A 25,822-nucleotide genomic window follows, 5' to 3' on the forward strand; every position below is an offset into this window, starting at 1 on the left:
CTCATGGTTGGTCTGGGGCAGAGGGTCTTTTCTCTAAATAGCAGATGAACAGCCCAGACCTCCTTGAAAATCACTCACACTCTCTGACCTGAAAAAGCTGCTTTCAGATTCCAGATATGGGATAGGGAGGCGACTGGGCTGTCGTCCTTACAGTGAATGCAACACAGCCTCCAGCAGTGCTTCCTATGCTCACAATTTGAGTCCTCCTTCGACAGTTTCCAGCACTGACCCTGTCACTTGAGTTAGATCCTGTGTTTTAAACCTCCCTCGGTTCCTTTCCTTCGTTTTGTAGCCCTGCTCCTTGGATCTTTCATGGCCTGGGCAGATTCAAACAGTCCACAGTTCAAACAGATTCAAACAGTCCACAGGTACTCCTCCTCTCCCCACCAGGAGGCGGCTACTTGTATCCTTGCCTGTGGTCGGCAACAACCCCCATTTCTCTCTGCCAAGGAAATCTTACCAGTTTGAAAAAATGGTAAAACTGGCCTTTGGATGATATTCCATCCAGTAGGTCGCATAAAAGTAGTTCAAAGTACTACTCACTTGCATCACTTTCCAGCTTGGAGAATTTTTATCGATCCTGATTTTTATCGATCCTGATTGTGTATGACAGGCTACTGCTGCATAAAATAGTGGTTCTCACACTTGGGTGAGGATGATGGGAGTTGTAGTGCAACCCCACGCGGGGATCCAAGTTGGAGAACCCCTGGTTTATATGCATGTATTTGTGCCCATTCCCAACATGGCCAGCTTGGGGCAGCATTTCCCAAGGACAGGTTTTTCTTTGGCTTCTGAAGGAAGGAAAGGTTCTTTCAGTTGCTGGCAGTGGTCACACATTTTCTTCCTGTCACTGACTGGGATCAGGAACCCAATGGAGACGTGTTGAGCGAGTTGGCTGTATTGAGCACCACCAGCCACAAGAGAAGCCGAGATGGAAGCTTTTCTTTAGTGCTTTCAGAACAAGTCAGGAATTGTAGGGGCAGTGAACCAGCCTGGACAAAGGCGGGTTTCTCCTGAAGTAGCCAAGCTTTGGCTGCAAGAGTGGTGTCTCATAAAAGCCCAGTTCATCTTGGCTTCTGTGCTGCAGTAGAAAAGACAGAAAAACAACACAACCCCAGCCATGTAAAACTACCATAGAAAGCTGTAAGAAGGGAATGCTGAAATTTTCTACTTAAAATGCAGCAGTGTTATGGGAGACAAATCCATGTCTTGGTGCTGCTTGGGACAGGAGGCAAACTGGCGGTGCTGCTGAGTTTAGTATGGTCTGTGTCCCTAAGGGGATGCTGTTTCCTGATGGGTAGCAGCTAATGCAGAAAATGACCCATAAGGAATCCAGACACTTGTCTGGAATTTGTCCAGAAGCCCATCCAAGGCAGGACCCCAAAGGGGTTGGCAGGCACAGCTTGTCATGTAAAACTGGGAGAAGTAGCATCTGTCAAAGTCCACTCTTCCATAGGAGTCGCTTTGCACCCAGGCGGGCCCCTCCAGCTGCAGGTCCCAGATGTCCAGCTTGTGCACAACTTATTGCATGGTCCATTTCAGACTTCAAAAAAAGCCACACACATGGATCCCCCAAGTATATTTTTAATGTGTATTAATTTTATACAGATTTCTTGGTTTTACTTCTTAATCCTAGCAAAGATGGTACTGATCTTGAGTTTTTTGAAGTTCAGCTTGCCAACTTTGACCTGCCCCCTTGCAAAATTCCAGAATTACAAAGTTCTGGTCTTAAAATAGGTTTCCAATACCCCAAAGCAAAACAAACTAGAAGGGAAAAGGCAGTAGAGCACTGTGTGTGCTGCTATGATCTCCTCAGGAAGACAAAATGCAAGAGGAAAAGGGTCTCTGTGTTTGTAGAACTTGGTCTTATAAATGGGGCTTTTAAATATGCCACCTGGACATTTTTTAGACTGGCCAAGACAGAAGGTGGAATAAGCTAGCTGTGCTCCACCTTATTAAAGCCGCCACAGACAGCAGCAGGTTTACTTTGGACTTGGACTGAGCTGAAAAATAGCTCTTTCAAACAGCTCCTTTCTTCTCCCCAGCCTTTTTCATGCGGGCCTGGCTCAACCACAAAATTTCCACCCATCTATTCATTCATTGGTTCAGCTCCAGCTAATCCACCCCCCGCAAAAAAAAACCCTCCTGTAATCAAATTTCTCCAATACGCTGAACTTGTATCTGAAACGCTTTAATAAGCTCGTATCATACAGGCTCCGCAGCATATTAAACCATCCCTGTTAAGCAGGACAGGCCTTTTTGCTTCAGGCCTGGGGCAAGCCTCACCCCATAGGATTAATCCAGGGTTTCTCAACGTGTGGGTCCCCAGATGTTATTGGACTTCAACTCCCATAATCCGCAGCCCCAGTGGCCTTTGGCTGGGAATTATGGGAGTTGAAGTCCAATTACATCTGGGGACCCACACGTTGAGAATCCCTGGTAATCCTTGGCTCCCTTTGCAACAGCAGCAAGGGCATCAGGTCAGAGGCAGGCCAGGCCTTTCCTTTCCTTTCCAGATCTCCTTGGTCCCGTTTCCTCTAGCTTGACTACTCGGCTTCTCTAACCTTGGGCTCCATTCCTGCCCTCTTGACCCCTACCTTCTGGTTTGTCCACTCACCTTGGCCCTGGACTTCGTTCTTGACCTCCAGCTCTAATCCAGGTCAGTTTTCTGGTTTCCAGTACCTAGCAGAACTCTGGCTCTCATCTCCTTTCCTACTCCTAGTTCTTGGCTGTCTGCTTCTGGGTCCTGACTTTGAGCCCTAGGCCACCTAAAGCCACGTGGATGGATGGAAAGCAGGTCTTGTGGCAGCGAGCACACATTGTCCTCTCTGCAAAGCAGAGTTTGCCTTGGATTGCATTTGGATGGGTGACTGATTCCATGTGAACATTGCTGTAAGATCTTCTTCTTAGTAGACGGAGGGAGGCATAGCTCAGCAGAAGCACATCTGATTTGCACGCAGAAGGTCCCAGGTTCAATTCCTGGCATCTCCTCTCCAGGTAAGTCTGGGAAAGACTCTTGCCTGAAACCATGGAGAGCTGCTGCCAGTCAGCATAGCACATGGTGAGCTAGGTGGACCAAAGGTCTGACTTGGCATAAGGCAGCTTCTTCCTCGAGCCCTGGCCTATAGCTCAGCCTAGCAACCTTTCACATTTGGCACCCACATTTGCCAATGCAAAAATGGCAAGCCCATAGGATGGGTGCTGACACAGACCCAATGAGTACCTGGACTTATGGCTCAAGCCAACTACAGATAACTAGCCAACACGGGTTCAAGCGCTAGCCTTCGTCAGGCTGTTAGCCATTGCCTTATCTAAAGGCGGGGAATGGGATTCAGTGGCGAATGAAACAAAAACATAAGCCTGCAAACACAACATGACAGCCAAAGGATTAATGGCTACCTATCAAAACTGCCTTTTCCAGCACCAGAATTGTCAGCGGTCTAAATTAAATGTCAAACATTTTTCCTCGCTCAGAAATACTCATAACTGGAAACAAAGAGGAAAAGGGATGAGGAGGCCAGGCTGCACTGCCCACCAATCAGCTGCCAAGTTGTTGGGGTGTGGAAGGGCTCTGCTTTAATTAGCCTTCCCCTTCTAGCTGAGTTGTCCTGTCCGGTGCTGAAATACTCCACTCCCTAAATGTCATCTTTGGGGGAAATTGGCAGGGGGAGAGGCATTCTTTTCAAAATCTGAGCTTTGCCATTTCCTGCAGCTCAATAAAAATCAAACGAACCCTCGTTTTTACTGGCGGTGCTAACAAATGGCAGGAAGCACTTGACCACAGAGTATGTGCGACTGGAGGCTCTTCCCCTCCCTCCCTCCTTTTCCGTGCACAGTAGACTGTTTATATTGGATGTTTTCAAGGGGAATCTTAAAGCTTCTCAGCTCTCCTGAAATCTCCCTGCAGAGTTCCTCCGTGGCTGCGTTTTGACTTTGGGCAACGCGGACAGGCCCGAGGTGAGGGGAGATGGCGGCAGCTTTTGAAAAGTCCTGTGACTGGATTCTCTGATGGAGTTGAAAAGGTTTTCAAGGCAATCCACCAGTTTACTTGGCTCTGGTTCAGGCACAGGAGATGCTTTTAACTATATGTCTAGAGCCAACTCTGAGGACGGAGACAAAGGCAGCCGTTTGCCTTTGGAAAGATGAATCCATCTGCCACAGGGAAAGGGCTCTGGGCAAGGAAGAGTGGATCGAAAACAACCCACAGGCATGAGCAGTCAATGCAGGCAGCCTGGCAGCAGCTACGGCAAAGATCGCCCATCAGGTTCCCCTCCATATCATAAGTTCTATAAAAGCCAAATCCCAACGTGGTCACACTTGAGCATGACAAAGAGATAGACTCCCCACTGATGCTGCCCTGTGTCTCAGTGGCCAGGGTCATCCAAGATGGGAGGCACCAGTGCAGCCCCCCCCCACACTGGTGTCCCATATGGCACTGCTTTTCTTCCGCTCCCACATCAGTGAATAGCTGCCATTTCCTCCTATGGGGAGAAATAAAACAGTGCAGCAACTGGGAATAGATGTGGCATGGAGGCAAAGTCTGCCCCATGGCCCCCCCCCCACCCAAAACCCCATCACAACCCTGACACAGGGTAGCTGAGCCATCCCTGACCCCGATCCTGCAGTGGGGGGCAGTGAGTGCACCTCTTTGAGCAGACAATCCCTCTGTTGACTCACACCTGCTCATCACAACGACAGATATCTTGCAAGTTTATTTACTGAAAGACACATATAGCTGCCTTTCCACAGCTCAAGGTAGCTTCCAGTGGCAATAAAAGCAAATTAAAATGCCATAAAAACAACAATCCAGAGAGAACAGACCACAATCCAAACAGAACGAAACGTCAGAGGAAAGAATACCGTGGTCTCTGCCGCCTTCTGCAAACTGTCCTTGTACTATAGCAAAACTTCCCTCCTGCTTAACGATTCAATTAAATTACGATTATCCGGCAAGAACTCTCTTTCCCCTTTAACTCGCCTCCACGCCTTCCACAATGTCCAGAAGCGGCCCAAGGTATGATGGGGCCTGAGGCAAGGCACAAAATGCTGCCTTGCCCCTTGGCCCTGTCGGGGGCTGGCCAAAACTAACTCATGCAAGCTTTGGAAGTGCCGGGGGGGGCAGGAAGGAGGGAAGGTTGCTAGCAGCCTCCTCTCTTCTCTCCTTATGTTGCTTGCAGGCTTGGTATGGAGAGGTGGTCCTCGGAAAGCTTGCAAGGGTCGGAGCAGTCCTGCAGGTCAACTCTGACGGCAGAGACAGGAGGCGCCACACAGAGAGCCAGCGTGGGGTAGTAGTGGTTAGAGTGCTGGACTAGGACCGGGAAGACCCGAGTTCAAATCCCCCATTCAGCCATGAAACTAGCTGGGTGACTCTGGGCCAGTCGCTTCTCTCTCAGCCTAACCTACTTCACAGGGTTGTTGTGAGGAGAAACTGAAGTATGGAGTACACCGCTCTGGGCTCCTTGGAGGAAGAGTGGGATATAAAATGCAAAATAATAATCCTGCTGCCACCCCCAACAATCTGCTGCCTAACACATGCCCCGCTGTGCCTCCGGACAAGGCCCCTCCCAGTTTCTCTCTCTTACCATTCTTATCCCCTTTCCCACTTTGATTTCCAAGCAGGAAATATCCCTTATAATAACTCTTAGAGCAAATTCCCTTCAGGATTTATGAAGTAACATCAATGTTGAGAAAGCACCAAAGGAGCCTATACAGACGAGCTAGATTCTTCTCTTTTATTGTTGTTTTTATGATATTTTAAAACTTGTTTCAATTGCTATTAAAACAAACTGCTGTTGAACTTGTTTTAACTGCTTGTGTTTTTTAGGCTTTGATAGCTACCAAATTGAAAGCCACTTAGAATTGTAGAACGGTGGTAGAGGCTGTTCCTAGACACACTTGCTTGGGGGATAAGCCCTTGATGGGACTTTCTAACTTTTGAGTAAACATGGCTTGGGCTGCACTTCACGGAATGTTTTCAGAGAAACAACTAGCAAGCTAGAGCTGCCACAGAGGCGAGAATAAGATTTTGTTTTAAGTCAGGAGGCATCTCTCAAAGTCTGCCCCTCTCAAAAGCTATTGCAAGCAGCATACATTATTTAGTGGGGGGTATATGGGAGCGTCCAATATTAATAGGCATTAAAATGCACAGTTTAACACACATGGCATTTAATAGGTTGCAGCAAAAGGTAATGCAGGTGGGTCTTTGGTTTTGTTTCGTGTTTTTTTACCTCCCATCAAAATAGAAGGGCAGGAAGTGAAATAACTCAGAATTCTTTCCCTTCAGTATTTGGCAGATAGAAATCACTCTTTATGTGATACAAGAGAGGAGACCCTCATATTGTGGCTAAGGGCTATTAGCAAAGGTTCATCCCTGGGCTCGGACGACTAACAAACTTTGAAGTGTATGCTTCCTTGCTGCTTAGAAAGTATGCATTGATCTGTCTCACGTTCCATTTATTATCATAGCTCTCAAAGATTATTATTTTCCAGAATTTCCAAATTCTACCAGCAACATAGTGAAATCTGACAGCTAAGCAAAGCAACCTGATATGCTGAAAGCCTGCAAAGGGCACAGGTGTATACTCTGGTATTAATTTGAAATTTGATAAAAAGTGAGATGATAGATAATGAGAGGGTCGATGATGAACACATTAAGCTGTCTTGCACTGAGTCAGACATTGGCCCATTGAGCTCAGCCCTGTCTGACTGGCATTAGCTCTCCAGAGTTTCTGCAGGGATCTTTCCCCACCTGGAGATGTCAGAGATTGAGCCTGGAAGGCCCTTTTCACATGCCCAGCATGTGCTCTTCCATGGAGCTATGACCCACCCCAATTTAGTCTCCTGTGCTCCACTAGTCCTGAATTCAGGTTTAACCTGGAGAATTTCTAAAATTAATTCTGAGATTGTAGCATACACAATGGGCCTCAGTTTTGAGTTCCTTGGCTTCTTTTGAGGGGGGCTGGGCCCAAATTCATTTTTAACATGAATACCTGTACATAGGGCTATTATCTCAGCTCTTCTTCAAATATCAGGCAAGGCAAAACTGGGTGCTCTCCAGAAGATTCCCTCTCTATTGTCATGGATAACATTGATGGTGGATACCCAAACCAGTGGGCGTGCCTAGGGAAAATCTCCAATTGGATATATTTCACTCCCAGTGGGTTGACCTGAACACCAAATCATCTTTTTTCAAATATGTGCTCAGTTCTGCTAGAGAGACGTGTCCTTGGCTTAAAACGACGAGCAGGTAGCATTGCTTAGATTCCTCCCCACAGGAAGTGTTTCCTGCTTTCCTGACAATTGCAATCCAAAACAAGTCATTCATCAGGGCTTGAGGGTTTTGCCATGAAATTATACGCACTCTCTGATAATGTTACATCAAGCTAAAGAGCTGATTTTGGCAGAACATGAAAGGCTCTTGAGGCTGGCAAGAGACATGGGGGGAAAGTTATAGCAGCTGTGGGATGCTGTTCATTGTTATATTAGTGCACTGAAGACATTGCTCGGGGTGCAAGAATCCCAGCTGGATGGTGGGGGTCTATTCTCTCCCTAGAACAACAGCAGAGATGGCAAGAAAAGGGTGTCTTTTACATCCCTTGTTATTGTGTCCAAATTAAGGTTCACTTTTCTTTATTTATCTCTCACATTGGTTTGGCCTTTTGTAATTACTGAAATGAATATTCTTCAGGAGTTCCGCCAGCAAAGCCATCATAAATCTCTTGCCACAGACTGGATGTTGGAAGGGCTGAGTTTCAAGCAGCCCAGAATTGATGTCAATTTTAATCAAAGAGAAGGGCTGCCAGAGGAACCAAATGGGCTTGTTTTTTCTCTCTCTCTCTCTCACACACACACACACACACACACACCTCCCTACCTCTGCAGAATGATGGGGAGATTGCAAGAGACTGGATTGGATTTTTACAAGACTTGGCATTAGGTAAGGCTCCAGGTCCGATCTCTCAGAGATTCCAAGAGCAATTTCCTCACTTCCCAGAGCTGCCCTTGAATTCTGGTCATGCTGACAATGAAGTTATTTTATTAATGACAGAGTTAGTATGCATTCACAGAAGAGACCAGTCATACTTCCACACTAGAGCCCTTTAGGACTCCTGAGACATTCCTCTTCCGCACTTGGCTGAAAGTGGAATTAAAACAGAGGTTCCACACAGTATTTGATATAGTGTTATATTAACTAGCAATGAGAGGAGAGCTGGTCTTGTAGTAGCAAGCATGACTTGTCCCCATAGCTAAGCAGGGTCTGCCCTGGTTGCATATGAATGGGAGACTTGATGTATGAGCACTGGAAAATATTCCCTTTAGGGGATGGATGGAGCTGCTCTGGGAAGAGCATCTGGGTTCCAAGTTCCCTCCCTGGAAGCATCTCCAAGATAGGGCTGAGAGAGATTCCTGCCTGCAACCTTGGAGAAGCCGCTGCCAGTCTGTGAAGACAATACTGAGCTAGATAGACCAATGGTCTGACTCAGTATATGGCAGTTTCCTATGTTCCTAATGCCCTGCCACCAGGCAGATCCTTCAATAGTGTCTACTCACAAGAAAGCTCCTGGCGGCTTCAACGAAAAGTGTATTCCTTGCAGGTTCTGCTTGTTTTATGGCTTACTTTTGAGCCAGCTTTGTTTTCATGGTGCCATATTAGCTTCTGTGCTCATAGAAGGGATGCAGGGAGGGCTTTCTTGTTGTTAAAAATACCTGCATCCTGCTTTTCATCAACAACAAAATAGTTCCCAGAGTGGTTTACATAGCAAAATAAATTAAGAGGATCCTCGTCTCAAAGGCACTCACAATCTAAAAAGAAACCCGAGAGAGACATCACAACACCCACTGTGAGGGACACTATTCTGGGATGAATAGGATCAGTTGCTTTCCCCCTGCTAAATATAAAAGAACACCACTTCACCAGATGCCTCTTTGCCCGTTAGGGGTGTGTGTGGATCTAATTACTGGTTTCTTCCCTATTTTTTCCTCTTCATTAAAATAGCATTACAGCCAAAAGTGAATAAACAGGCCGGCAGACCCAAAGGACCCGGTGGAAGCACCTCAGCATAGTTTTCTATTGGTGGTAGATTTCCCTTATCACTAGCAAATTTGTATTGTGGAGTCTTGTAAGGACTCTGACTGCCCATGAAGTCTCTCATGAACTAATAGCCAAATTGCCAAGTTCCCCTGCAAGAGGTATTTAACTCAAGTTAAAGTCAGGGCTTTGCACTTCTCGGCTGCAGGGAGAGGCACCCTGGGCAAATGTCAACTTTGGTGGTGCCTCCCGCCGCCCCAGCTGAGACATGCAGAACCCTGGCTTTAACCACATTCGCCCCTATGAACCTGCCAGGGCCCTCCACCCATCATCTCAGGCCCTGTTCGTGGCCCCGCCACTAACAGAGATCTGGTTAACAGGGACTAGAGACAGGGCCTTTTTGGTTGTGGCCCCCTTGGCTTTGGAATGCCCTCCCTGAAGAGCTTCAGCATTGTCCCTCCCTCAGTGTGTTTTTAAAAAACGACTAAAAACACATCTTTTTAAAGAGGCCTTTTAACATTTCACCAGTTGTTTATATCTGGTAGGTTATTTAGTTCTTACCATTCTCAGTTTTGAGCTTTTAAAATTACTTTTAATTTGAAACTTAAAAAAACAACTGTAATTCTGATTGTGGTATTAGCTTGGATTTTTAACTTGTTTAACTTAATTTGGTTACTTTTATCTATTTTATAAATGTTGTGAGTTGCCCCAAGCAGTAGTGTAAAGATTTTAAATAAATAAATGAATTTAACTTGAGTTGTGCAGGCTGCCCTTTCACTGGAATGGAAGAGTGTTCAGGACAGGAGAGAGAGAGAGGGCAAAGCAAGACAAGGTTGACTTTGCTGGCTGACTCTTCGCCGCCGCCACCCCCCTCCGTGCCCCCCCCCCCAATTCACCCTCCAGGGAGGAGAGCAAAAGGGCACTCCCAGCAAATCAGACATGGCAGTGGTTACTTGGAGAGGCAAAGGGAGGCATGTAGCAACCCCCAAGAATTGGTGCCTTAGGCAACCGTCTACATCTCTCAAGTGGATGGGCCAGCCCTGGAAGTGGGAATCTGGTATATTTGCGTCATTTAATAGCTCTGGATTTCATTTTTGTATATGCATAAAGTACATACCATCCAACCTGTAACTGTTCTTCTGCCACTCCTACTGGTCAGTCTAGTGAGATTCAGTATGGTACCGCCTACTTTGAAGATAAGATTATGGTGGAAAACTATCTCCTTGACATGGGGGGAAACTATGGAGGCCTTTTAGGTAGTGCCCTGACAATGTGCTACTGCCGCAGGCAGCCGCATTTCACCCCGAAGCAGCAATGAACATGGAACAGGTGTGAATAATTATTCAAGAAGGGGAGAGCCATTGGGACCTGGGCCTTTATTATTCAGAAGTGTAGTCTATCCACTTGGAAATATTAATGACTCTCCTTCTGTACAAAGTCGGTCCCTTGAAGCCTGGCCTCCAGTTTGAATTCCACCTTTTGGGAACAATCAAAACGCCTTCTTGATGGAAATGTGTAATTTGATGAAGCCTTTTGTCTTAGTAATAATGCTAAACTCCATCTGGAGACTTTTGCTCCCCTCTTTGAAGCTGGAATGGAAGCCTGAAACACTGAAGGGCACTTTCACTAAAAGGAGGCGGAAAGGAAACCTTAACAGTTGCCAGAGAAGATTGATCTCTGGCCTGGATTCCTGTGCTTTCCCCTCACTACAGCCTGCATTAGCCATTTGGTTTCTTTGATGGCAAGATATACAACTGGCAGTATTGTGCTGAGAAACAAACAATTTCATTGTTTTTGATATGTAGAAATCAGTGGGGAAGGAAACACTGAACATGCTAACTGTGCTGTCTTTCATGTCTTGGGCTGGGCGTTATTTGCAACATCTCCTTTAATAACACTCTCAGCTAATTGCTGCAAGTCCTGCTGCTGGCAGACTTTGTTTACTGTTGGGTATAAACAGCCAAGCCATTCCATACACTGCTTAAGGATAAACCCAGCCAGAGTGTGTTTACATAGCCAATATATATAGCTGCCTTTGTATATATGTTCACCTGTGCTAAATTGAATATGCGTTCTTTCTGAATTTTGGGGCTGCTTGCTTGTTTCTGATTTTGTTCAGTATAACAATCCTGTGTTGTAATGCTTGTTTTCTGTCACTAGGGGTCAGTATACTGCCATTTTCACAAATAATATTAAAATCACCCAGTGGTGAACATAGGAATCTACTTCATACTGAGCATTGGTCCATTGAGCTAAATCAATCAATCAATCATCTTACGGTCCAAGACCAGCATAAGACATAACATGATTCATAATAATAAAACCAAATTATGGAACAATAACACTATACTACTTTAAAGTTACTACTCTAATGCTATAAAACTATATTATAATACTATAGAGCTGTATCCTTATAAAAGAGAATAGCATCCATTGATAGCCTCCTATCAATGGGGAAATGCTTGACAAACAAACAGAAGGTTGCCGGTTCGAATCCCCACTGGTATGTTTCTCAGAGTATGGGAAACATCTATATTGGGCAGCAGCGATATAGGAAGATGCTGAAAGGCATCCTCTCATACTGCGCGGGAGGAGGCAATGGTCAACCCCTCCTGTATTCTACCAAAGAAAACCACAGGGCTCTGTGGGTGCCAGGAGTCGGAATTGACTTGACGGCACACTTTACCTTTAGCATCCATTGAGCTAAGCATTGTCTACACCAGGGATTCTCAACGTTGGGTCCCAACATTGGACCCAACGTTATTGGATGTTATTGGACTTCAGCTCCCATAATCCCCAGTCCTGGTGGCCTTTGGTTGGGGATTATGGGAATTGAAGTCCAATAACATCTGGGGACCCAAACGCTGAGAAACCCTGGTCTACACTGACAGCAGCTCTCCAAGGTTACAGGTAGAAGTCTTTTCTAGCCCTACCAGGGACTGAACCTGGGACCTTCTGCATGCAAAGCAATGCTCTGCCCCTGATCTATGGCCCATCCCCCCAAATACAAGGAAACGTTCATTTAAAATCATGTTTCATTCTCTATAATTTAGTTCTTCCCTTTTTAACAGAAGACCTCTAGTATGGCTAACAATCCATTGTCTCCACTACATGGTGGTTTGTATAAAAGAAGTATAGTCTCATGGAGCTGGAGATTTTCTCCCTCTCAGATACAGAAAATAAATAAAAAGTTATTTTCAAGGCATATCTTGGATATTGGCCTATGGGTTGATTCCCACACCATCCATTTTCAAGACCCATTACATTTTCAATCCAGTATCTCAGTGTACCAACTATCCAAAGGGCAGTACCTGAATAAAGTAAAGCAAAATATATATAATCCTCCTCCAGAATCTAAGGTCATTGATGTCAATTTTGGTATCTGACATGGCAGAGATCCATAAGCACGAAAACAAGTTGCAGATCAATGCAGATCTCCAGTCCCAACCTATTTTTAGTCAACCCTAACCCGACCTGAACCAAAAATAAGAACTGCTAACTGAGCTAACATTTTGCTGCGTCTTGGTCAGCATTAGAATGGTGGCTTCCATAGGGTTGATTTCTGTTGACATAAGGCCACTTCAGTTATTTGATCTGACAATCATACACGCACAAGTATTTGTCCCCTTGTTATGTATTATGCTCTGAAGCCTAAGCTGTCTGTAGCTTTTTAGCACATGTATAAAATGGTCAAATAGATGTCTGTATCATCAAGTGCAACAGTGTACACAGACTACATGCTAATTCTGTCATGTTAGAAAATGTGACAAAGCATCTGTGTCAACCCAGTCTCCACTTTATGGCAATACATTTTTGCCACATGCACATACCACGGGGCGCTACATACGTGGACATTTATACCCCGGTTTTCAACAGAATTTCTCAACGCGGTTTACACAGATGCATAAATAATGAATAAGATGGTCCCCTGTCTCATCAGGGCTCACAATCTAAAAAACAACAGAGGGTAGACACCAGCAACAGCCACTGGAGGGGTGCTGTGCTGGGGATGAAGCCTGTTGCTCTCGCCTGCCAGACAGAAGAGATTCACCACTTGAAAAGGTGCTTCTTTGCTCAGTTTAGCAGGGGAAATATTTATATTTATATTCACCATTATAAACGTGCTTTATAATATTAGTTATATTTCCCATCATAAACCTGCTTGAAAACATATACAGTATTGGTTATGTACATGCTTTATATGTTTAGGTACAGACAAAAAATATTTTAGGTGAAAAAAATGAGCATGCCAACTAACTCCAAGCTATTCACCCAGCCTGACTTGTTATTCCAGACCCCCCAAATAAAAGAGCAGTTCCCCCACCAGGACCTACCCCTGTCCAAAGAAGGACATCAAAAGTCTCACTACAAGCCCTTAAGCAGAGATTTCTGGATTGAGTTCCTGCACTTTACAGTTATACCCACATTCAGCCAAGCCTCTTAAGTGTGAAACAGATCAAATTCTGTATTGAGCACTGATCCGTAACCTTGAGGTTGAGACCACCAAGTTAGTTCATGTTTGATCTTGCTTAGATTTAAAATGCAGGTCGCTGCCTCTTTCCTTCCCCCACCCTCTGTAGGTTTCGCTATTCAGTCATATATTCTGTCTGTGTTAACTAAAACATCGCCTCAAGTTTAGAACAAGGCCATAATTCAATTACGGAGCTGTGTTTCGCTTTTCAAGGTTAAAATCCAGCAACCTGCCTAAAACTAAGATGCAGCAGCAATAGGGGATATTTAATCTGGCAACATATGGTGTCGTTTATAACTTTTGGAGAAAATTGTTTCAGATCTTGCAGTTAAGAAGGGGAGAAAATCTATTCTGAATCAGAGAGGTATTTGAGCCTGGACTTCCTTATGCGGCTGTGTTAGTGCTGTTGGGAAGCTGCCTTATATTGAGTCAGACCCTTGGTCCATCCAGCTCAGCACTGTTTACACTGACTGGCAACTCTCCAAAGTTTTAGGCAGGAGTCTCTCCCAGCCTTCACTGGAAATGCCACCAGCGTTTGAACTTGGGACCTTCTGCATGCAAAGCAGATGCTGTACCACCAAGCGATGGCCTCATCCAAATCCCACAAGATAATCCCTTGACGAAAGACAATGTAGTTATACGGTTTGTCTGTGTGTTCTCTAAGCATGGCCAGATCCTGCCCATGGCTTTGATATTATTTGTGAATTAAATTAATATTAATGCACTACAGTTAACAACAACACTACAATGACTGACAACCCCATAACTGAGCACTCTACTTAAACAAAAAATACACATACCTTATCTTTCTCTATATATAAAGAGACTTGTTCATTGAGAAATATCAAAATTGTTAAGCTACTTCTAGCTGAAACCTAGTTACCTGGAGGACCATAAGTGCCTTGCTTATATCACATCACACTTTATATCACTTCTATAGCACATGTGCCTGCCTTTCTCATTTTCCTCTTTGTTTTTCTTCTTTTCTCTTTCTCCTTCCCTTCCCACCTTCATTTATTCCCTTTTGAACATAAATTCTAGACAGCTAAAGAAAATGGTGGTGAAGCTGCTGTTGCATTCCATCTTAGACTAGGTCTTGGCCTACTAATTGGAAGGCTATGGGTTCAGTTAGAAGGGAGATCCTAAACTGGCTCTTCTGATTTCCTGGACTTTTGGGGTACAATTTTGTTTCTAATCTTGCTAGAGGTGGTACAGCCTTAAGACGTTCCCCACTCCTACTCAGTCTCATAATTCTGTGGCTGGAAGGATGGCACTCTACAAGCTCAGGTACCATCAATACAGTATTCCTGTTTCATTGGAGGCTCCGCAGTGACACTTTTAAGAGATGGCTTTGGCTGGCACCATTCTTAACTTGGAATTTATTCAGTAGTTGTTTTCTGATCCTTCCTACCGTCCACCATGGGTTTACGAAATGTGGCATTGATGGGAGAAGCAGATTGTAAACAGCTTAGAGGAAAGATCAGATTTTGGCCTCGTGGCTAGAGGGGTCAGTAAGCAAAAGGGCAAAACTGTTTACATTAAACCATATTATCCTAAGGTGATAGAAGTCTCAGTTCTTACCACCTGTTTATATAACAGTTCATATTTATCTCCAGATTTATCTGTGGTTTATAGAAAGATGCAGTTTATCTACAGAAAGGCAAGCACATGTGATATAAAACTCAAATTTTATTCCTATGGACATGTTGGGAATTAAAAGTAGGCCCCAAGACTGAAGACAGTTGCTTTAATTTATTTCCTATGGATGTTAACCAGACAATATTAAGAATTCTCCCATTGATGTGTGTGGCATAAATGTGTCCTAAAATGAGCAAAAACTCAAAAATTCATGTAAATGTATTATTTACAAGAATATTTGCGCATCTTTCCATATTTTACAGGTCTCTATATGCTCCAAGCATCCATGTTGTTATAACTTATTTAAAATATTTATACTCCACCCCTTCAGTGCACTACCACTCGGGATGGCTTACAACATTAATCAAATAGATACCATATAGGACAAAAATGAATAAGGTTAAAGTTAAAAGACCAGGCGAAAACCACAATTGAAATAACAAGTTTTAACTGAAATTTAAAAGTTATCAGGAAAAAGCTAAACACTAAGAAACCTACCAGTTGTTTATTAAAAGGAAGGAAGCATGGCGAAGCTCTTCCCAGAGGGTGTTCCAAAGTTGAGGGGCCAGAACCGATTTTAAAGTACCTGTCCCTGGTTAATCACTGTCTCTAATCTGTCCCTATTCTTTGCCCTTTGGGGTGTCTTGTTAAAAATACTTCGTGCAAGTTGCTAGTGTGAGAGTCTACTTTTCAGGGTTCATCTCTCCCCAGAGTCTCCAGAAAGTTAAACTTCATAGTGGGGAGCAGATGCATCATCTATGGTGCTGATTCCTGCCCATAGCATGAAGCTGTGATGGGACGCTCAGTCTTTCAGATCAAACTCCGAACCTGCCAAGGCAGTGATCTTCACTATTCTTCAACCTGCCAAGGCAGTGGTTTTAACTATTTAACTATTCATGTGCACGTTGGCAAAACAAAAACCTTCAACGTGAGAGGCATTCCCCACTGTGCTGACCTTCACACAATACTCCACTTTCCCCAGTGGTGGGAGGGCCCTTTACTATAAGAGACTCTTAAGAGCTCTAGGAGGAAAGCTCTGGAAAGGGCTACACGCACTGACAAGATGGTTCGGGAGCAGAAAAAGGCTCCCTTTCCCCTAAAGAAGCCCGCCCAGCATTGGGCACACACAGCACTGCAGAGTTGGGAACGGCTGCCTTCACGTGGCTCGAGGGGGACTGTAGCATTCAGATTCTGCCAAAGCTTCACACAGGCCAGATAAACAATTAACAATTTAACCATTAACGGGGGCTGCCTCTGGCCTCGGGGAGTTGCAATGAAGAACACTGTGCCAAGACATATTTTGAACTCTTAACAGCAAAACAGTTATATTTTTCTGCAGTGCCTTTATCCAAACACTCTCCTGACTTTTAAAACTGTGAAGACAGGTAATTGCAGAGTTGGGCATCTCCGCAGGACTATTTCTGGGATGGGGCAAAGGCTGCAATCCTATACCCACTTAACCTAGGAGTAAGCTCCGCTGAATTCAATGGGACCGACTCAATCCCTCTCCACCCCCACCCCCACGAGACGCCCATGGAGAGTAACTGAGTATAGAACACAGCCGGCAAACTAGAGTTTCAGCCATGTGTAACAGAAAGTGGCAGGAAGCGCTTGGGCAGCTCATAGGAGCATCAGGGCGACAAGCATGTCCTTGTTTTCCATCTGTGAAGCTCTGCAGGTCTATTCTCAAGGCTTTCATGCAGCAAACGTTTCCTAATAAAGTCAACAAGATCTTCTGCCACCTTATTGACTTTGCTGGATGTTGCGCCTGAGTAAAAACCATTCCAGTTTACACAGCGTAAAAATATATGCTGCTTTGGCCAAAAACATAAACACTTCCTCAGCTTTTGCACATGGTATTCTAAACCACACCGTACAGCAGAGCTTTACATAAAATATTCTAAGATGCTTCTCCCAAATATTTGCATGGCGCTTGCTACACCAGTACAAGGTGGATATAAAATCTATAGGAAGGATAGGGAGGGGCGCCTTGGAGGTGGGGTAGCACTGTATGTTAAAGAAGGGATAGAATCTTAACAAGGTAGAAAACCTAGGTGGACTGGAGTCCTCCACAGAAACCCTGTGGGTGACAATACAAGGCCTGAAAGGAAATGTGCTACTGGGGACGTGCTATTGCCCTCCTGATCAAAACGCTGACAGTGACTGGGAGTTGCAGCAGGAAATCAGCGTATAGGTGCTTATACGCCAATGCCAGAAGCCTCTGAGCCAAGATGGGTGAGCTGGAGTGCTTGGTTGCTAATGCAGAAATAGATATAGTGGGCATAACAGAAACATGGTGGAACAGTGAGAACCAGTGGGACACTGTTCTCCCTGGATATAATCTCTATAGGAAGGACAGAGAGGTGGAGTAGCACTGTATTTTAAAGAAGTGATAGAATCTAACAAGGTAGAAATCCTAGGTTGACTGGAGTCCTCCACAGAAACCCTGTGGGTGACAATACAAGTACAAGTAGCACAATACAATGTGCTACTGGGGATGTGCTATCGCCTCCAGATCAAAACGCTGACAGTGACTGGGAGTTGCAGCTGAAAGGGAAAATCAGGAGAGTCACTTTGCTCCAGAGTGAATGGAGTTCACTCAAAACCACAATACTAGAAGCCCAGTTAGACTGTATACCCAAAAGGAGGAAAGGTACCACTAAGTCCAGGAAGATGCCAGCATGGCTAACAGGTACTGTCAAGGAAGCCATAAAAGGGAAGTAGACTTCCTTCCAAAATTGGAAGGCCTGTCCAAATGAAGAGAACACCTTTCTTATGAGGCAAGGCTATGACACCTTGGGCTATTTAGTTTAGAAAAAAGACAACTGCGGGGAGACATGATAGAGGTCTATAAAATCAAGCATGGTGTGGAGAAAGTGGATAGAGAGAGATTCTTCTCCCTCTCACATAACACTAGAACCAGGGGTCATCCCATGAAATTGATTGCCAGGAAATTTAGGACCAGCAAATAGAGATTTTTTTCACACAACGCATAATCAACTTGTGGAATTTTCTACCACAAGATGTGGTGACAGCCAAAAACCTGGATGGCTTTAAGAAGGGTTTGGATAACTTCATGCAGGAGAGGTCTATCAGTGGCTACTAGTCAGAGGGCTATAGGCCACCTCCAGCCTCAAAGGCAGGATGCTTCTGAGTACCAGTTGCAGGGGAGTAACAGCAGGAGAGAGGGCATGCCCCTTTCAACTCCTGCCTGTAGGCTTCCAGTGGCATCTGGTGGGCCACTGTGCAAAACAGGATGCTGGATTAGAAGGGCCAGCCTTGGACCCAATCCAGCAGGGCTGCTCTTATGTTTTTCAGGTTGTGTTGCTGCAATATCATGAAGCTGTTCAGGCTTAGCCATTGACAAGCCTGGCCCTGGATTTTGATTGTAAATCTGTCAAAAAGATAAATATGTTGTTAATTTTCCTGCATTTTCCTAACCAACATCCCTCAGAAAAGAAAGAGGGGGAGGGGGAAAATACTCTCATGCCTCCTGAACAGTACCAGGGGTTTATGTTTCCTGTAATCCAACGCCTGTGGATTCAGACACAAAAGAAATAGGTCAAAAGCTTGTTTATTATGCAGGGCATACTGAAAGGGAATGGCCAGATTTCAGCATTGCATCTCTAGCTAACTTGCTGCTGTTGTCTTATTCCTTCGGCTAGCTTCCTATTTATTTTAAAAATGATAAATGCAGGATTTGTGGGCCTTGCTGCTTTTTTTTTTTTTTTTTTTTTTTGAATAATTGGACTCTCCACTGTAAAGAAATCAAAACAAGAAAAAACCTCAGGGGGGAATAGAGTTTCTCAAATCCTCAATCAATATGAGCGCAACTTGGAAAATTCAAAGGCATGCCCAATAAGTTGGGTTTTTGTTTTATTTTTAATTATTATTCTTTGAACACCAAAACCCATTGTCTCCCCTTGCACTCCCATGATATTGCATGATGCTTTGGAAACCACCCCAATTCCAAAACGTGTTCGCCATGTAAGTCGTAACATAGTAGATTGCTGTCCAAGAACAAAGACCAAAAGTGTGTCAACCCTATTTATTTTGTAGATTTAGATCCTGCCTTTCCAATTCTAAGAGAAGTTCAAGGTGGTTACTGGGGTTATAAAGAATAATTTGAATTCAATAAAAGCAGTGAACCAATAAAACCACTGAGGGCCATTTATTAAAAAATATTCAGATCCAGGCAGCCAGAAGAGTTAAAAACCAGACCCGCAAGCAAGCACCACTAAACTTGACAAAAGAGATGCTTCAAGGGAGCAAGATTCATCTCCCCCAACAAGGAATTCCATAGTCTGGATCTTGCTGCCAGGAAAGCCCCAGCCCAACTTCAGCTGATGACAGGACCACTCTGAGGGTCAGCTGATCATAGAGGACAGGCATAAGGGTGGAGAGAGCCCCTCATCTGCTTGTTCTGCAGTTGGACACCACCACCACCCCCAGCTCTAGGATGCTTTCCAGACTAAACCCCACAACTGGGTCAGGAAGTATCTCGCAAGTGTGCTTCCACACTTCCCTACGCGGACAGCAGGGTGCAGTTCACATTTCCAATGCCTTGTTGCGAATCTAATAGCAGCGATATGGAGCTAGGAGGACATTGTATATCCGCAGTGAAAAAGTTGCTGTTTTTTCCGGGTTGCTAGTTGCTGCGAGACTGCTCCCCTGCTGTTTACGTTCTGTATGCGACTTGCCCAAACGGAGGCATTTTCCTGCTGCTGAGCAGCTATTCTGGAAAGCGCCCAGCCAAGGTCTGGCAGTGTCTTTATGATTGCAAAGGTTGACCCTTTCCCAATGTAACAGCCAAATATGCACATTCTAACCATAACTGAAGAAGTAACGCTAAATCACCACCATTATTGAACTGCCTCTTCCATCCCAATATTCACAAATATGGCAGAATTCCAGAACACAGGAGTTTCCTTCAAATTATCAGAAGGAATAACATAAGATGTCTTTTCAAAAGAGTAAAGACAAAAAGAGATTTTGGAAGAAAACGGAGGGGAAAGCCTCCTGCTGCCTCAGCAGCCTGTAGCTGGATATGGGGGAAAGAGATCATAATTAATCTGGGGGCAAAGGAAACAAACCCATGCACCATAAACCCATGCACAGTGTGTGAATGCCATCTTGTACATACTTTTAACAAAATGGCGGAGAAACAGGTGGATCATAGGAAGCTTATACTGTCAGACTCATCTAGCTCAGTATTGTCTACACTGACTGGTAGCAGCTCTCTAAGGTTTCAGGCAGGAGTCTTTCCCAGGCCTACCTGGAGATGCTACCAGGGATTGAACCTGGGAGCTGCAAGCAGATGCTCAAACTACTGGGGGTTGTAATTTTTACCCCCAGGTAATTAGCAGAGCACTAAAGAAGCTACCCACTCCAGTCACAGAGTAGTTGCAGCTATTTAGAGAAGATACATGGAGATTCTTGTAGAACTAAATACTAAGTATTTATTGGTGAAGTATACTTTGGATAGGAAAGACCTTATCCTTAATCTAAAGTAAAATAAAGTGTGCGGTCAAGTCGATTTCGACTCCTGGAGCCCACAGAGCTCTGGTCAAGTCAATTTCGACTCCTGGAGCCCACAGGAGGGGTTTACTATTGCCTCCTCAGTATGAGCTGATGACTTTCAGCATCTTCCTATATCGCTGCTGGCTGATATAGTACCAGCGGGGATTTGAACTGGCAGCCTTCTGCTGGTTAGTCAAGCATTTCCCCACTGCACCACTTAAGGTGGTTATCCTTAATCTAAAGAACTACATAATGAATAGGTACGGAGAGAGAGAGAGATGTTTCTTTCTGCTCTAAGGAAAGGAAGGGATTCTGACTCTCAACAGGAAATACCTGTAGAGTCATATCAGGGGTTATAGAGTAGAGACAGGTAGAACAGTTAGGAAGACCCTTACTCACTATCTCTACTCCCAATACCCCTAGTGGTCATTAGGATAGTTGATGAAAAGGTCAATGCACTGGACTTCCGTCTCCAACACAACCACTGGGCTACAGACTCATCCCCCTAATCTTACAGCAGACAGTGCTCACATATGATCACCCATCCAAATACAAACCAAGGCAAACTGCTTAGCAAATGGGACAATTTGTGTTTGCTACCACAAGACTGACTCTTCACTTTAAGGTGGGCTTTTCTCATTCTTCATTAATTCATGTAACCAGCATCCAGTCTTTAAAAGGTCACATTTTAGTTCAGTCCAATGGAAGAGTTCTATTAAAATATCATTTTTTAGTGCAAACCAGATGTAAATACACACACCCTACTTCCTGTGAAATCCCACATCAATTTTGATGCTTATGCAAGATGCTGATATTGAAAGGAGATGCTGTGCTATATTTCAGCATCTTAAGTCATAAAGCGTTAAGGCACATCCTCCCCCTCTCGTAAATTTTAATTGGAGCACCTTAAAATAATCCATAAGCTTTTAAAAGGACAGGGTGAGGACTCTTAAGAGATGCCAACATGTTGACTTCACAAATAACAGCCTCATCAGCGCCTTTGGCATTACTGTATGTTCCTTGAAATAAGGAAGAATAGAAGACACCATTTTGAATATTTGGAATTGTAGTGTGATCTTCTCTATTTTATATTCTAGTCCAGGGACAAGGTGCTGGAGATGCAGGAATCTTGGAAGTACTTTATGACCATATGTTCTAGACATGTCCAAAATATCTGACTTGGTGAGGCCATGAAAGTCTGCATTACTCTAGTACTGAAGACAAAAACAAATCTGTCTTTTAAAACTCTGATTCCACAAGTGGCCCCTACCATAAGCCATGGTGTAATGAGAAAAGGAATCAAAGTGTATCATGAGCCGGTACATGGAGGGAAGCTATTCTGGGGAACAATCAGCCTATGGAACTCCCTGCCACGTAATATGGTGATAGCTCCTAGCTTGAATGGCTTTAAAAGGGGCTTAGCCAAATTCATGGAGGACAGGTATATCAATGACTAGTACTCTAGATAGCTATAGGCTTCCTCCAGGATTAGAGGCAGGATGCCTCTGAATACCAGATGCAAGGGAAGAACAGCAGGAGAGGGGGCATGCCTTCATCTTCTGCTTGCAGGTTTCCCAGAGGCAATGTTGTGTTGGGCCACTGTGGGAAACAGGATGCTGGGCCAGATAGGCCTTGGGCCTGATCCAGCAGGGCTGTCCTTATGGGGAACACCAGGAGAGAATGAAATCTAGGTCACAGCAACCTTGTATAGATCAGTTGTCATAAGAGCAGTAAGTAAAGTTACTTCAGTCTCCTGCAGAATTATTTTATAAAGTTGGCAGCAGCAAGCATCACAGGCAGAGTGACAGATAGACAGATCTGATTCAAAGGGCAACGGTTCACTCATCTGACAATAGTCAATTATGCATCTTTCCAGCCTTTCTGTTGCAAAGACAATAGCCCAAGCAACTAACAAATGATAAAACATAACAAAATTATATATGCCATGAAAAACAACAATAACCATATTAAAAACAGAACAAGAGCAGCAGAAACAAACACACGGTGTGGGGGAGCTGCTGAAAAGAAGTTCAGTTCAATACATCCCAAAGGCCTCACAGAACAAAATAGTTTTTACATACCTTCGGATGTCAACAGAGAGGTTGAATCCTGTGGTGATGCCCATCTCCTGGGGTCAGGCAACAGAGAAGGTCTGGTCTCATGTTCCCTGCAACTGGGCTTCAGTGGCCCATGGAGCCAACATGGGTGTCCATCCCAGTTCATAGCTGGATTAGATTTCTATTCACTATTTTCGGTACACATTTGTTTGTATGGACACCACCTCCAGCAGCCCTCAAAACATTCTGGCAGACATCCATGGGAGCAGGACCTCCATTAAAGACCAGAGCAGGCAGGCAGGTTCATCTGGGAAGAGACAGACCTTTAAATATTCTTGCCCTCAGTTGTTAAATTGTAAACATTTTCTGCAGCCAAGAAATGATGCCCTTTCCTTGGTGGCCTTTCTCCATTACATCATGGTGTTACTGAATCTTAGATATCACAGGTCCTTTGATTTTCAGCCTTGCAGAAGTCTGGATACACATGTAGGGTTGCCAACTGACCAAAAAAATGGCCCAGCTTGCCTTTGCACCCTTAACAGCGGACTTGATGTGTAGAAGTCATAAATCAGCAGGTTAAGCTTCTCATAGCATGGAGAAACGCTGTCACTTTGCAATGTTTGCCTATCAACTTTTAAAGGCAGTTACAGTGGCTGGTGGATAAGTTGGCAACCCTACATATGACCAGGTACTTTCATCCCTGACCTAAACAACATATGCATTACAATCCTGTACATGTTCATTTGTCAATGCGCCCTATTGTATTCAACAGGGCTTTCTTCCAGATAACCATGCAAGGACTTTAGCCATAATTAACAGAGAAAAGCTAATGTTTATGAATTTTGTTTCAGTCTAACTTTGAACAAAATATATATGTAATGGTTTGGGCCTGTCCCTGAGGTTCCAAACAAAAGCCATGATTCAACCCTGATTTTGCAAAACAATGTTAGCTATAAATATTAATGTTACAATAATTTGGAACGTGTCATTCATAAGAAGTTAACGGAGTTAAACATTTGCTAGAGAGCTTCTCGTTCACTGCAGTTGTGCTAACTTTAATACTCTAAATACTGACTTTAATAATTTAAATATCTGACCAAAGCCTGCTTGCTTGGCTTGCTTTTTTTACTGGTCAAATGATCAACCCCAATAAAGACCCCATAAGTAGACATTAAATCAAATTCTAGGAAAGCCTGCCTACTAAAAGACACGGCAAGACTGTGCTTTATGTTTATGCCAATTTTTAAGTTTCTTACTGCCTTTATTTCATGCAGTGTCTCCTCTCCTGCCTCACAACAGCTTTCTCTCGCAGCCTTCCTCTTCCAGGTGTACTGCATTGTGCATAGTTAAAGTCAGTCCTTCTCAGGACTGACTCAGCCAATGACAGGACTTTTCATGCTTTCCTTCCTCATCTTATAGACTTAGTAGGATTTCTTCCTAGGTCCCTGGCCTCAACCTTGACTGGCTCAAGAGAAGACCTACTACTCAGGCTTGCAGATTGTTAATTGAATATCCTCATCCCAGGCCTTCAAAATTCTGTTTTTGATCACAACTCTTGTTCTTTTAGGGAGAAGAGTGCTGGAGTCCTTGTATATAATTCCTGTTTCTCACAATCTATTCACCTCAGGAACGAACTACTTGACAGCCATATTCCTCTGTAGTTTCCCTCTCTTACCTCAGGCAGTAGCTAAAGCTGCCAGTTTTATTTGGTTTGGTTTGTAGCTGGTAGCCACAGCATGGCAATACCTATATTAAAACCAATTAACATGTCAGAGAGTTGTGAACAAGCTTTTAGGTTCTCCAGAGCATTTCATCGGGACGTTCAGCAAAACAAAGTTTGGGGAAAGCAAGAAATAGCTGGGCAGGATGGGTGGAGGTGGTGACATGTCTGCAGTCAGTTTTAAGACTCATTCAAAATGATGCATTGGCACTTACCTGAAGGGTTATTCCCCACAGTGGTAGGTAGTGTATCCTCTTGACTGATGAGTTGAGCCTCCCACCTGCATGGAGACAGGGCCAATAAACTCATGGAGCTCCATTGGAGGATCCACCCCCTAGGGTCTACTTGAGGCCATGATGGTATGGAGAACCCCTGAGGACTAGCCACTGGCTGCTAGCACACCGCGCTCAACCTCCAGGCTTAAAGTTTCATCCTCTCCGGTTCCGAGTGGCACACTGAGCCCTGGCTGAGGAAATGGGGATCTGACCCCAGGCTCACAAGGGAAACCAGAGAGAGCTCCACCAGATCCAAAAACCATGGCCTGTGTGGCCAGTGTGGGGCCACCAGAATCATGTCCGCCTGAAGGCCACGGAGCATGCGAACTGTCTGGGGAAATGATGGCTGTTGGAGGGAAGGCGTACAAGAAACCTTTTGGCCAAAGAGCCATGAGGGTGTCCACGTCCTCCACACCCTGGGCATGGAATCTGGGCATGAAACAGAGGAGCTTCGTGTTTGCTGGGGAAGTGAAGAGATCTGAAATGGGAAGGGCGAATTCCCTTACGATCCGACTGAAGGCCAGAGGGCTCAGGGACCATTCAGCCGGGTCTAACTGGGCCCAGCTTAGCCAGTAGGCCACCATATTCAGTTTCTCCTTCAGAAACCTTCAGTTTCTCCTTCAGCTCCAACCTGGACTCCACCCAGGTTAGTAGCAGGGTCGCCACCAGCATCAATGACTGCGATCTTGTGCCCCCCACCACTTTAGGTGAGCATTGGAAGTCTTTACAAGGCTGTAGCTTCATGGTTTTTAAAATATATTTTCCCCCATCTTTGGGCAAAACAGCACCCATGACCAGGGTGGCAACCTCTGGAGTACCTCCAGTGACTGTTGCTGGTTTCTATCTTATGTTTCTTTTTAGATTATGAGCCCTTTGGGGACAGGATTCCATCTTATTTATTTGTTATTTCTTTGTGTAAACTGCCCTGAGCCATATGCCCTGGGCGATATAGAAATCGAATGAATGAATGAATGAATGAATGAACAAACAAACCAAAGGGATTTGTAACTTGTCCCTTGCTACCTTAGGGACAATAGCACTTACATATAGGGGGAGGGGACCTTTGCTCTCCGCAGGTTTGTCCCACACAGCAGTTTACAACATTTAAAAAAC

At 44.5% G+C, this 25,822-nt stretch overlaps 1 long non-coding RNA gene across 1 annotated transcript; it reads right to left on the reverse strand.

The window, feature by feature from the left end:
* Positions 1-652: 652 nt before the first annotated feature.
* LOC128337791 (uncharacterized) lies at positions 653-24,035 on the reverse strand. Its single transcript, XR_008312435.1, has 3 exons — positions 23,971-24,035; positions 22,739-23,021; positions 653-1,081 (listed from the first exon to the last, which is right to left on the reverse strand). It is a non-coding gene; the product is annotated as an uncharacterized LOC128337791 (long non-coding RNA).
* Between the last annotated feature and the right edge of the window lie 1,787 nt (positions 24,036-25,822).

The sequence above is a fragment of the Hemicordylus capensis genome, chromosome 15 (genome assembly GCF_027244095.1).
Source record: "Hemicordylus capensis ecotype Gifberg chromosome 15, rHemCap1.1.pri, whole genome shotgun sequence".
NCBI lineage: Eukaryota > Metazoa > Chordata > Lepidosauria > Squamata > Cordylidae > Hemicordylus > Hemicordylus capensis.